Source organism: Otolemur garnettii, unplaced genomic scaffold, assembly GCF_000181295.1.
Source record: "Otolemur garnettii isolate 467f Iridium unplaced genomic scaffold, OtoGar3 scaffold00030, whole genome shotgun sequence".
Taxonomy (NCBI): domain Eukaryota; kingdom Metazoa; phylum Chordata; class Mammalia; order Primates; family Galagidae; genus Otolemur; species Otolemur garnettii.
Window position 1 is genome coordinate 13,049,219 of NW_003852425.1, and position 13,562 is coordinate 13,062,780.

The window sequence follows — 13,562 nt, forward strand, 5'->3', positions numbered from 1 at the left end:
GACTGACGGATTGCTAGCGTACCTGGTGTGTGTGTATATAGTCAGCTGAACTTTCAAAGATTTGCCCAGTCAGTGCTGACAGCAAAAGTCCATCAGTGCCTGTGGTCTTATTCAATACTTGGTGGTTGTTACCAAATTCAATTTATTCTGATAGATAAAATGATAGTAAATTTATTTCATACCTTTTAATTATACCTGAAGGACATAATTTTTGTCTATTTGGAGACTTTATATTTTTATTTTTTCCATCATGTAACATTTTCTGTGTTCTATTTATTCTTACATATACTTTTTTCCATTTTTCCTTTCAGGCATTTATATAATGAAAAATTGTCCCTTGTATAAGAAGTTTGAAGGGATGAGTCCTTTGACTCAAAATAGCATTATTTTCTCCAGATTATCATTTATATATTCAACTTATACTTATTTAATATTTGAAACCTGTCCTTGCTTTTGTATAATTTATTTAAAATATTAGTGGCTTCTGGACATCAGGTCCTTTGCAGAATAAATACAATTGTCTCCTTCTACAATTGTTACTAACATACAATTCACTTGTATTCATCATATTATTTCTCTGGCTTGGTTTAGAAGATTTTTTCCAAATTTTTCTAATTCCAAAAATAATTTCAGATGCTGTGTAATATTGATTTTTTCTGGTTTTCTTTTGAAAATGTCTTCAAACAACTAAATACTTTGTATAAATTATATTACAAATGTGTCTATTTCTATATCCGCCTTGTTCTGCTTAACTTTATGCCTGTTCTGTGAACACATCTGCCATTTTTCTTCCTGGTATCTTAGAGTAGATTTTAATAACTACTCGTTCTGATTCAGCCCTCCTACCTTCTCTTTGCATAATTTGTGTGTCTTTTCTCTTATTTTCCAGTGAGCTGAAACAGGGCTTGGTGAACTTGATGACAACGTGTGAGGAAGAGGCTGATAAATGATCCAGACACTGAGGGCCGAATCCCAGGGACAGAAAAGCACATTCAGAGAATTCTGAGATTTTCCTGCTTTTAATCAAGGGCATTTTTTTTGATTTATAAATGTCTTGGGCCAAAGGCTAAGCAGCAGAGCAGGAAGCAGAGATCACTAAGAGGTAAGAAGTCAGGCGGAAACATTCGGAAGCCTCATGGGACTGGGCAGAAAAATATTTAAGTGGGAAGCCATTTCAGTTTTATTCAGGAAAAGAAAAACAGCAGCGATCAGCTTTCTTTCTGGTAAGATAGGACTTAGGCTTCAAGCTCTAGGCTTCAGCTTCAGCTGCCAGCTGGTCGGCGGGAACAGAGAGGTCTGAGGTGAGCATCTCCACTGTCTCCCTCCCACCCCTCATCTAACACGACAACCAACTCTGGGTGGTGTTCTGACAGAATGTACCCACTTCCCCTCCATGACACCGCACTGCTCAGCAATAAGGGGACATTTTAAGCCATCAGTCCCTTTGGGGTGAGTTCCTCCAAATCAATTCCATCAATGCTATAGTTAGCTGATAGTTTTGCTGTTCTTGACGTGAAGTTTACCCCATTTACTAACTTTATACAGATAATTGTTGCTTCCCATTCTTCTTTCTGTTGTCAACACATTGGAACTGGCATAGATTTAGGATAGGTGTTATTTTTTCACTACCTTTTCTAAAAACTATCAGAATACTATGTAGAATGCTTCCCAGCTATGATGGTTACTAAATTTGAAATTTCAACTTGATTTTACTAAAGTGATTTTTTGGCAATATTTCTTAAAAAGTGAGTGTAACAATTAAGAAAGTGGAGGTTCCTGTTTCTGGCAACTGCAGAGAAGCCAGGTGCAATGAATTCTGTCTTATATAACTGACTGTGAAGGGTCCATCTTTATCTTACTTACAAAGCAGCCAGTCTACCCTCCACACTGTCGTGGATGCTGCCAAAAGACCCAAGACTCCTAGGTCAGAGACCGAGGGAGTTGTTCCCCATGACACGCTCAGACACATGAGCCCCACATTTAGATCTCTTCTTATACCTCCAATCACTGAAGGGTGATGTGAAGAAGTTCAGGCAGACACTGTACACATGGCGGCTTGTGCCACACCTGCAGAATTTCAAGCACAGGATTTGCTAATCTTTTACATATATAATGGGCTACAAACAAACTGAGCCTTTATCCTCAGAGGGAGACATTAATGTTTCACCAGATGGCCAACGGAGTTCTTCAAAGGTGACCCTAGTGATTTTCAGCAGTGAGGGATGTAACACTTTTCCTAGGGTGAGTTCGCAAACTTAATTGGCCTTTTAGAAGAGGCATTTTGTCTTGTATCTCTTTTCCATGTTTTAATATTTTAAACTCTTCAAATAACTTGAATTTTCAAAGGATGCCACCAAGTCCAAGAATAATAATTTCAAAAAAGATAAGTGTGAAAAGAGTAGGATAATTTCAAAACCTATGTCAATCACAGCCATATGCTTAACGTCATTGGTCTTATCAAGCCTGGTGTCTTTGAATATACATAGGAAAATTACGTGGTTACTTTCTGTCTGTCCATAGAGTAGTCGTAACAGATTTTTTTTCTACATGCTATTTATATATATGGAAATAGTTTTTTCTCTTTTGTTATAAAGAGAAAACACCTAAACACTAACCTGTGGAAATAGTATTTCATTAGATAATATGGTAACTTATAATTACAAACAGATTGTGACTTCTAACCTCAGAATGAAGAAACCAAGGTGTGATGAGTTTGAGTATTTAATCAAAGCTTTCATCACAAGTCATGCCTGGTTTTAAGTAATACCACATTTTATAAAATTGAATCCATTTTAATTCTTATTATTTTAGAAAATTATATAATAATAATAAAGCATTTTACTGACTATGTTATATAGGAAATCATGTTGGACTTACATGTAAATTTAATTAACTAAATCGCAAATCAATAAGATAGAAGTACGAAACACGAAAGTGTTGGTTATGCAATAAATATGTGAATGTATTACACCCCCCTGACCAAATGTCCAGTTGTGGCCACTGTAAAACTTCACGTCTGCATCACACTCCCCAATAAAAGAATCTTGAAATTGAAATATGGGCATGGAGATAACTTAAATGCAAACATAAATGGAGCCAAATACCAGAATTAATTTAATGACATATAATGTAACATTAAATAAAAATTTAAGAGAAAAGGAGATGGGACTAGGGAGGGAGAATTGTACTTTTTCCTTTCCTTGTATGCTTGATTCTTTCACATTTCACACATTATAAAATTGTGTATGACTAAATTTACCAATGAGGAAGTGACAACTCAGTAGTTTTTAGTAATGGCACAAGGCTGGGCAACTGTCCACATTGTCCCATTTTAGAATATTTTTATCACATCAACACCCCTCAGAAAAGAGTAAAATAAAACCCTGTATGTACTCAGACCAGGCCCTTCCACCTCTGCTCTCCATCGTCCCTGGAAACTGCCAATCTGCCTCCTGCCATATGGATTTATCTATCTCTTCTGTTTATTTCCTTTAAATGGAATCATGTGGCATATGACCTTTTCTGGGTTTGTTAATTTAGCATGTTTTAAAAGTTTATGCATGTTGTAGCATGAACTAGAATGGCTATAATTAAGATAAGAAAAATAGCAAGTGTTGGAGAGGATGTAGAGAAATTAGATGCCTCATACATTCCTGGTGGGAATCTAAAATGGTGTGGTTACTACTAAAAATGGTTCACCCAGTGCATTGGAAAATCAAACATACAATGACCGTACAATCAGAAATTCTAGTGCCAAGTTTATACGCAAAAGAACATAGGTGTAAACATACGCTTGCACAAAACCTTGCACACACATGCATGGAAGAGTTATTCAGAACAGCAAAACAGTGGAAACAAACCCAGTGCCCATCGACTGGCAAAAAACCAGAGTGGGATATACCCATAAAATCAAGTATTATTCAACTATAAAAAGGAATGATTAAAATCTTTAAAATATATTATATATTTAACATAATTTTTGAATTTATCTTTGCTGAAACAAATAATGAGAAACTATAAGTAGAAAGACACAATTTATATTACTAGTAAGACATGTGTAAATCAGGGAATATTTAAATATATAGATTGTGTATGTATATGTATGTGTGCGTAGGAAGATAAATTGATAGATAGATGATAGATAGATAGATATAAAGGTCTTTCTTTGTTTGAGCAGTTTTTACTGCTTGTCATGAAGAACGCACACTTTATTTTGACCAATTTAGGCAAGCCAATTTAGGAATATAGTGAGAAAGAACTGGAAGGATGCTGATAATCTTGTAACATTTTCTAGCAGTCTAGCGAAATGCTCAGAATTTTACCAATTGCCATAGAAGAAATCCAACTAAGACAACAGCTTTTCACTGCTTTTGCTTTGGAATTAAACTTATTCTCATGATATTAACAATGACGGCAGCCCTATGAAAACAAAATATGCAGCATAAGATGGAGAAGAAGGAGATCCAGGCAGAGCTACTTCGTGGGAAATTCAATGGTGGACGTTGGAGAAGAACGTTACTGAAAAGGAGATAACTAAAGATAAAACTTTGAATTAATTATAAAATTGCTAAGCAAGACCTATATTCTTACTGCTAGAACCTGCAGTCAGCCTCTAGAGGGTAGATTTTTGCTACCATCCTACAGAAGGCCAGGAAAGGTTGCGTTTAATGCTAGAGTCTTCCTAGGGAGTCAGCTGGGATAGAACCAGGAACCAGAGCTCCTTTTCAGGAAGCAATCTCTAAAATATATTCCTCCTTTTCCATCAAGGTGAACCTATAGATAACCTATAGATAGAGCATAAAAATAGCTATTGTACACAGCGGCTCGATAAATGTTTTTTCAACATGATGAAAAAAAATAAATGTTTAATTCAATGTTATATAAAGAACAATACTGGGAGTGGAGTATTTGGCAAGTTGTTACAGAAAAGTGACCTCCATGTACCCTGAAAATGAGTGAAGACTTATCAAAGGAGGAGAATCAGAGAAAGGGTGGGTCTCCCAGCAGTGAGGAGGAACGCCTGCAAAGAGATTCAGACACAGCAGAGCCTAAGACTGAGTTATAAGCAATGACCCTGGACAGCCTGCATGAACAAACCCAATATTGCCTTGTAGGCTGAGGTAGGGCATGTAGATTTTACTCCATAAGTTGTGGCAAAAGTGTCCCATGAGTAGATGTATAATTTGCAATCTGTTCTACCATCTGTGTGAAGAATTGTGTGGGGAACAGAGAGAATGGTGGAATAGGAACAATGTGCCCAGGTGAGGGCCATTCCCATAGTACATTAAAGGCATGTGATGTGTCTGGATGGAGAACATGAAGTAAAAAAGGTAAGAAAATAGTTCTGGGAAAATTGGATAGCTCTATGCAGAAGATTGAAACACTATCCATACCTCTCACCATTCACAAAAATTGATGCATAATGAATGGGTAACAGACTTAAACATAAGGCATGACACAGTAAGAATTTCAGAAAAAAATATTGGAAAAACACTTATGAACATTGGCCTAGACAAATAATTTATGACTAAGATCCCAAAGGCAATCACATAAATGACAAAAAAAAAATGACAAATCTGGACTTATTAAATTAAAAAGCTTCTGCAAAGCTAAAGAACCAATTAATAGAATAGACAACCTACAGAATGGGAGAAAATATTTGCACAGTATAGAAGTAATGAAGGGCCAACAACTAGAACGGGCGTCCTCAAACCATGGCCTGCGGGCCACATGCAGCCCACCTGTGCATTTATCCGGCCCGCCGTGTGTTTTTCCTGCCGTAGCCTGTCCTGCTTAGCACCTAACTCATCCCAGGGCGCACAGTCCAGCCCGCCAACGGTCTGAGGGACAGTGAACTGGCCCCTGTTTAAAAAGTTTGAGGACTCCTGGACTAGAATCTATAAATAACTCAAGCAGAGAGAAAAGGAGAGAGGGGTTGGGGGAAGGGGAGAGTAGAGAGCGGGAAGGAGGGAGGCGGGTGGGGTCTCAGTGTGTGACACACCTATTGGGGGCAAGACACAATTATAAGAGGGACTTTACCTAACAAATGCAATCAGGGTAACCAGGTATTTTGTACCCTCAATAAATCCCCAACAACAACAACAAAAAAAGAACTCAAGCAAATCAACAAGAAATCAAACAATCCCATAAAATAGTGGGTAAAACATATGAACAGAAACTTTTCAAAAGAAGATAGACCGATGGCCAATAAACAAGAAAAAAATTCAGTATCTCTTCATAATGAGGGAAATGTGAATCCAGAACCACAGTGAGGTATGATCTAACTCCAGTGTTCATGGCTTTCATCAAAAAATTCCACCTATGCTGTATGGATGCAGAGGAACATGAACACCACTACCTTGGTAGTAGGATTGCAAACTAGTACAACTTCTGTCTCATGGAGATAGCTTAAGGAATTAAAAGTTGACCTACCAATTGGGTGTTTAGACAAAGAAAAATAAAAGTCATTTTACTGCTCAATAAAATTGCAGCACAATTCATATTCCCAAAGTGGAATCAACCACTTGTGGAATCAACCCAAGTGCCCATCAATACATGATCAGATGAATAAAGTGTGGTATGTGCATATCATGGATTAGTTCTTGACCATTAAAAAAACAAGTGGTGAACTAAAACCTACATTAACAACCTTTATGGGACTGAAAATCATTCTTCTTAGTTGCATTAGAGTCGTGTCAAGAATAGAAAACCAAACACCACATATATTCACTATGAATTTGCACATTTAGCAGTAAAACTCAATAGAAAGCAAGCAGGTAGGAAGGGGCAGGAAGGCGGGGTAAACTTACACCCAGCAGGTATAACGCATGCTACCTGGGTGATGGACACACTTACAACTTTAACTCAAATTGCACAGAAGCATTTCACATAACCAAACCAATCATACCCAGTAATATTCTAAAATAAAAGTATATTTAAAATACAAACGGTTGATGTGAGTTTTACATTGCCACAAAGTTTTTATTAATTTGTTAACAATGGCATTTAGAACCAGAAGTACTATCGTGCAGTGCCAATCTGTAGAAACCGTGGTTCCTCTGAAAACTTGTTATAGCACTATCCTAGTTGTGTGGATATTTTTGTTACCTTTGAGCCTAAAACTTAAGTGTGTTGAATTGCAGTGATTCCCTTTCATTGGGGCACTTCATTTCTTTGGTCCCATTTATAAACTTTTAGTGCTTGTGCTACAGTGAATTTCCACGTCTATCTTATATTCAATATTAACTGTTAGGGGTGCCTAGGACTTTCAAGAAAGAATTCATGAGCATTTATTTGGAAGCTCTCACACCTAACAAATTCTAGGGAAGATAATTAGTAGAATAAAAAGATTGCTTCGGTATAGTTTCTATATTAGGAAATATGCTTTACATTAAAAACTCATCAAATATGCATAGTACCTCATTAAGACCGTTATTATTATTTACTGAACAAAGGGAGTCGACTCCCTTTGAGATGTAGAGTGTACATGTATTTAAGGTATAACGCTTCAATGCATAGATACCACATCGCTGCTAACTGTTTCACTTTAAAAGGTGGTTTTGTGAATGATTTTGCTGATTAGGGTTTTAAGGAATATTGAAGGGAATTAGGGGAATAATATAAGAAAAAGACTAATGGCCTCATTAAAAACAGTTTTGCAGAGACTGCATGAACCAAAATGCACACAGTAGCAACAATTAGTGGAGCAAATGGCTGAAGAGTCCTGATTCTCTTACCTCCCCAGTAAACTCTGCCCGTGTGTAATTTGTAAGGCATAGTATTACCTGCTAATGACTCTATGATAGAGTTCAGAAAGATTTCTGCAAAGGGAATCGATAATTTCAGAAAGCATTTAGGAGGTTTTACTCGGATTGCCAATATGATTAAGTGAGGAGGGAAAAGACAGTCATAATTTCTTAAACCTTTGTCTTCCTGGAATAACGACTTTTTATTAAAGAAATCCATAAAGATTCCTGATCTAAAAAATAGTTTAGTAATTGTTTCCAACGATTTTACTGTGGTGGTTGCAGACAGGGTTTTCCTTCTTTGGGATAACCACAAATGCATCGCTAAGTATATTGCTAGAGGAAATAACATCTACAGCACAAGCCAGGCCAAATAGCTTCCTTTCGGGGCAGATATATTGTAGTTGCACAATACGATGGATTTTTTTTCTTCTGAGTACCCAGCACTGTGCGTTATGTTGCTGGGAAGTATTGCTCCACGCTCCTGCCGTCTGCTGGAATCTCCGTTGCCTAAGTGGTGGCAGTGGCTCCTGGGTTTCCTCATCCAGAGATTGGATTTAAGATTGTCAAGAGGAATTTCAGATGGAGCTGGAACAAGACGTGATAACTCTCTAGTGTAAATTATAGTTTATTGTTGACTTGAATTTCCTGGCTTTTGCTGGTTTGAACTATGACTGTACTCCCCGTCATGTGTGAATTTGCTGGCTCTACCTGTGAGGAATGTATTCACACATCATTAAATACTTTTAACTGCTACCCATCTTACTCAGACTTTATTGTTGTCCTTGTTGAAAATCCCATCTGCATTTCTGCCTATGCATCCAGCATAAAATTCATTTTGGATAAATTAGCCATTTATTTTCTCTAAGTGTTTTTTATAGACTTAATCAAAACTCAGTGATACCATGATACGATATTATCTTAACCGTGATTTTGCAAAGGTTTCCTCACCGCTTTGCGTTTTTCAGTTCTACCCTTGATTTTATCTTCTAATGATAGCTGCTTCCTTCACCCAGCAGCCTAGAAATTAGTCAGGAAAGCAAATCGTGTACTTCACTACATACACCTAGTGGGACAGTTTTAGGCATTCAGACAAAGCAGTGCATTTATTTGTTTTAACTCATATACTTATATGAGTTATTTACTTACCATTGTCTATCTGACTTCATCTACACCCACAGATAGGCTTGAAATGATGAAAGCTTCACACAGGACCTGTCGTAATTTCAGCTTCCCACTAATGGTACACGTACCAATCTTTAAAACAGACTGAACGTTGGTGTTTTTTTTCAGAAAATAAATTACCTGATACTGCTTCCTGAATCTTTAGAAAATGTTAATATTAGTCAATGTATCATTCAACAAGTATTTATTGAACACCTATTCTGTTTTGACATTTTTTAAATCAGCTAAAGCAATAATAAATAGGAAAAGTCCCATGCCCTCTATGTGTTTCTTAGGGTCTAGCAAAAGAAAAAAATAAAGAGGAGGATAAAATACAGTGTTCTGGTTACAAAGGAGGATTATATAACTTGGCGCAGCCTCTAATTTAGACTGGACTTAGTCTAAAGTAGGCTAAAATTTGAGATGTAACTAAGGGCAAACCTGGTTTACAAGCAATAGATAAATGGGTTCAGAGAAAGAGGATGAATATTCTAGGGAGAAAATAGAACATCGTGTAGCCAAAACAAAGGTGAAACAGTAGCATGTTTGAATAACTGATATTTCTTAAATATGTGAGATGGAATAATAGTGAGAAGGGGTAATGGAAGGGTAAGTGGGAGCAGATCATGTCCCAGTTTCACATCAGCACATGATTGAGAGCCAGTACGTGGCTTTTTTAATAGGAAGTAATTCAATCAAATACAAGCTTGTGGAAGTATCGCTCTGCCTAGTAGGAAAACTATATAGGAAGGAGAAAGATTGCCTTGGATGGATATTGTCGGAGTAATTCAAGTGGAGACTAACAGGTATCTGAAGGGGCATCCACGTGGAAATCTCTGATTTGTTTAGCTGGAACTCTATAGTCGGGATGTGCTGAAATCATCAGCTTTCATAAAACTTGCCAAGGAAAGTCTACATCAGAAGAAAAGAAGAAAGGGTGAGAGACAAGATGGGATGGAAAGGAGTTATTGAGAAATAGCAGGTGAACTAGGAAAAATTAGCTCTTTTCAAACCTGGATAAGAGAAATATTTCAGAAAGAAGAGTAGTGAGTTGCTGTGGAGAATTCAGGAAGGATGACAATTGAAAATTGCCCATTAAATTTAGCAACGACACTTATTAAGGTATGCTGTGCAATCATATTCAGGTGTTGGGGCACGCACAGTAGCCAGTCCTGAGGGGTCGCTCGGGAGGCAGGAGTGCGGATAGGAAAGGATACTTAAATTAGCACAGGGCTATTTGGAAGCCTGGCTTTTAAGGGAATGAGTGATAGAGGAGAAAGGAGATGTAAACCCTCCTTTCTACTCAGCCTCATTTCCCTCCACCTGTGCTCTCAGGGCGGAAATCTGAGGAAGTATTCTTACACATCCCCTCAATAAACATTATCAGTAGAGATCCTCTTTGCTTCTACATAGTTTGAAAGGCAGATGCCGTCAGAGGCCTTCTAAACTGCAGTCGAGTAGCAAGTAGCGTTAACCACATTAATGTTGGTATATCAACTCAGCCACTGACTCTGAATCGGAATGACAAATGATTCAAATAAAATTCCGTCCGTGCTGCTTTCAAACTTCCACTGGCTTCGGACTTCAAGCTCTATTCTACCATATAAAGGCATTTTCTTACTATCTGGGCATTTAGGGGGTGGCCTTAATGCTTTCTGAGCCTTGGAGATCAATGTCCCTTATGAACACCATCTCACTTCCAATGCCTCATCCTTTCTTCTCAGGGCTTCACCTTTAAAATTCCTCCTCTCATGGGCAGTGCCTGTGGCTCAAAGGAGTAGGGCGCCGGCCCCATATACTGAGGTGGCAGGTTCAAATCCAGCCTCGGCCAAATAACTACAAAAAACATTCCTCCTCCTTACAAACTGTATACAAAATCACCACATTGTACCCCATAAGTGCATTAATGTATGCAGTTATGATTAAATACAAAAAACCTTAAAAAAATAAAATTCCTCCTCCTCTCATTTCTGATCTTCTCAGCCACCTACCCCTCCTAAAGATTCTCCAACTCTCTCCAGATAATAAAAAAATGTCCTTTTATTAATCCTTTCTTATGTTGTACAAATGCCCGAGTCTTGGACACCAGCTAATTCCATCCAGTTTCTTCCGGCACCTTCAGTGAAAGGCAGAGTAGTGTGCAGCTCAGCGGCTGGCTCTCCTGGACACTATTTATCAAGTTCTCGCTCTCTGGAGGGTTTAAGGAAATGTGGGGACGTCTATGTCCTAGCGAAGATTATTTTTTTTTCTGTTAAGATATAAAACAAAGCATAGTTTCACCACTATGAAACATGGTTTTTATTTTACAGGAAAAATACAGAAAAGTTTTCTATATCACAACAGAAAAGGAGCATGAAGCATTGGTTTTCACATGGCTTTGTGATCTTGATGAAGTAACTTAAAATATCTGTAAGAATAGTTATTTTATTAGTCAAGATACAGTTAATCAATAATAATCTCAGCATAATGATAAGAAGAAAGTGATGTAATTGATGTCAAAAAGTCTGCCATATTGACCTGGTACAGTGTCCCGGAGACTGTGATTCCAGTTACTCCAGAGGCGGAGCTGGGAGAATTACCTGGCCCAAGAGTTCAAGACCCACCTGGAAGCATAGCTAGATGTTTTTAAACCAATATTTCCACAAATAATTTAAGATAATGAGAAATAAATTAAAAGTCAGATATATAATAAACCAAATTCTATTCATTATTATTGATAACTTTTAACTTTTAGAAAGTCTTAATCTTGTTTTCTAATCTGATCTTACAAAGCCAAAAGTCCTTTACCACTTGCCACCAACCTAGTCTTGCAAGGTTCTTTAGGTTAAAAATTGGGGGTTTCACACAGTTCAAGTAAATATAAACTAAAAATAAATGATGCCATGTACTTGTCAGGTGGAGGAAGGGAGTGATTTGAAGGGAGATTTCCTTTGGTAAAGGAGGATAAGAGAAAAAGATAATTGTTAGTGTGATGATGGGACTAGCCAATTTCTTTCTTTCCCTTTTTTTTTTTTGCAGTTTTCGGCCAGGACTGCGTTTGAACCCACCACCTCCGGCATATGGAGCTGGTGCTCTACTCCTTTGAGCCACAGGTGCAGCCTAAGTAGTAGCTAATTTCTAAAAGCACAGTTTTTATTATTTTAAAATGTTATTTCTTTATAATTTAAAAATCATAGATGGCTTTATTTGTGTTTGAGTCCTATAATTCTAAGCATTAATAAAAACTTTTAATTTATGGTAATCCTTTTTTTCTTGGCCACGTTTTTCAGGAATAGCTGCCACTATTAGTTGATATTAGCAAAGTAACTAAATATCAGTGTAAAATTTCTGGAGCACACAGACCTTTTTAATGATCTTAAGCCCTATTTTAAAGGCGCCCCAGATGAAGCTCCCCCGTTTTAAGCATTGGCACGCAGCGAAATAGCAAATGGAGTCATTATAGAAGCAAGTTCCTCACTGTTTTCTCTGAATACAGAATGAGCACTCAACTGGGCATGACACTTTTAGATATAATTGAACATTAAATGTAATTTTCAATGAACATTTCTCTGTTGTTACAAGAAAGAAAAAAGGAGAAATAAATGATCTCTAGTCAATGATTGGTTTTTTTAAATTAATATTCATAATACATTTAAATACCTAACTGATGAAGCTCAGCTACAAACCACAGTTCTGTGCTGTCTTTTCCTGTATTCCAGGAGTTTCTGTTCAGGAAACAAAACTAATATTAACAAATTCCAAACAAATTTTCAGTCAAAATTGCTGTGCTTCTAGCAGGAGAAGACATAGGGGAAGGAGAATCCTGTAACTCAATTGACAAACCCAAGTAGAAGATTCCATAGGATTACTTTGCACTATGCAGAACATTCTGGAATACACCTGTTAAGACTAAGACAATACACTAAGAAAAGAAAAGAAAACAACTGTCAGCTATCAGGTTGCTGCCTCTGTGCCCTTCAGCAAGTGACTTGATCTCCTAGAGTCCTCATTTGCTCAGTTGATATTCACGATGAAGTAATTTATAGAACACCCTTAAAATTTACAAACCATAGTTTGTAATCTAGGGATTCTTTCCTTGAAGACATATCCTGCTGATGAATGCTTGAATTAGCTAATGTATTAATAAGTTTCTTTAGTCCCAGGTAGGAAAAGGGTAATTAACACAAAACGTAGGAAAGAATAGTATGAGACAGTAGTGGTAAATGGATAAATGTAGCATGTCAGGCTTAAATCGTAATTCAAAAATTTGAGTGCTATTCAGTATAAGAGTAGGGGCACAGGTCTTACAAAAAATTTGAATCCATTACTTTCTTCTTATTATCACTTTTTTTGGAGACAGGGTCTCGCTCTGTTACCTTGGCTAGAGGGCTGTATCACAACTCACTTCAACCTCACACTCTGGGACTCAAGCAGTAATTCTGCCTCCGCCTCTTGAGTAGCTGAGACTACAGCATATGCCACCATGCCCAGCTGATTCTTTCTTCCTTCCTTCCTTCCTTCCTTCATCTATCTTTCTTTCTTTCTTTCTTTCTTTCTTTCTCTCTCTCTCTCTCTCTCTCCTTCCTTCCTTCCTTCCTTCCTTCCTTCCTTCCTTCCTTCCTTCCTTCCTTCCTCTTTCTTTCTTTCCTTCCTTCCTTCCTTCCTTTCTTCCTT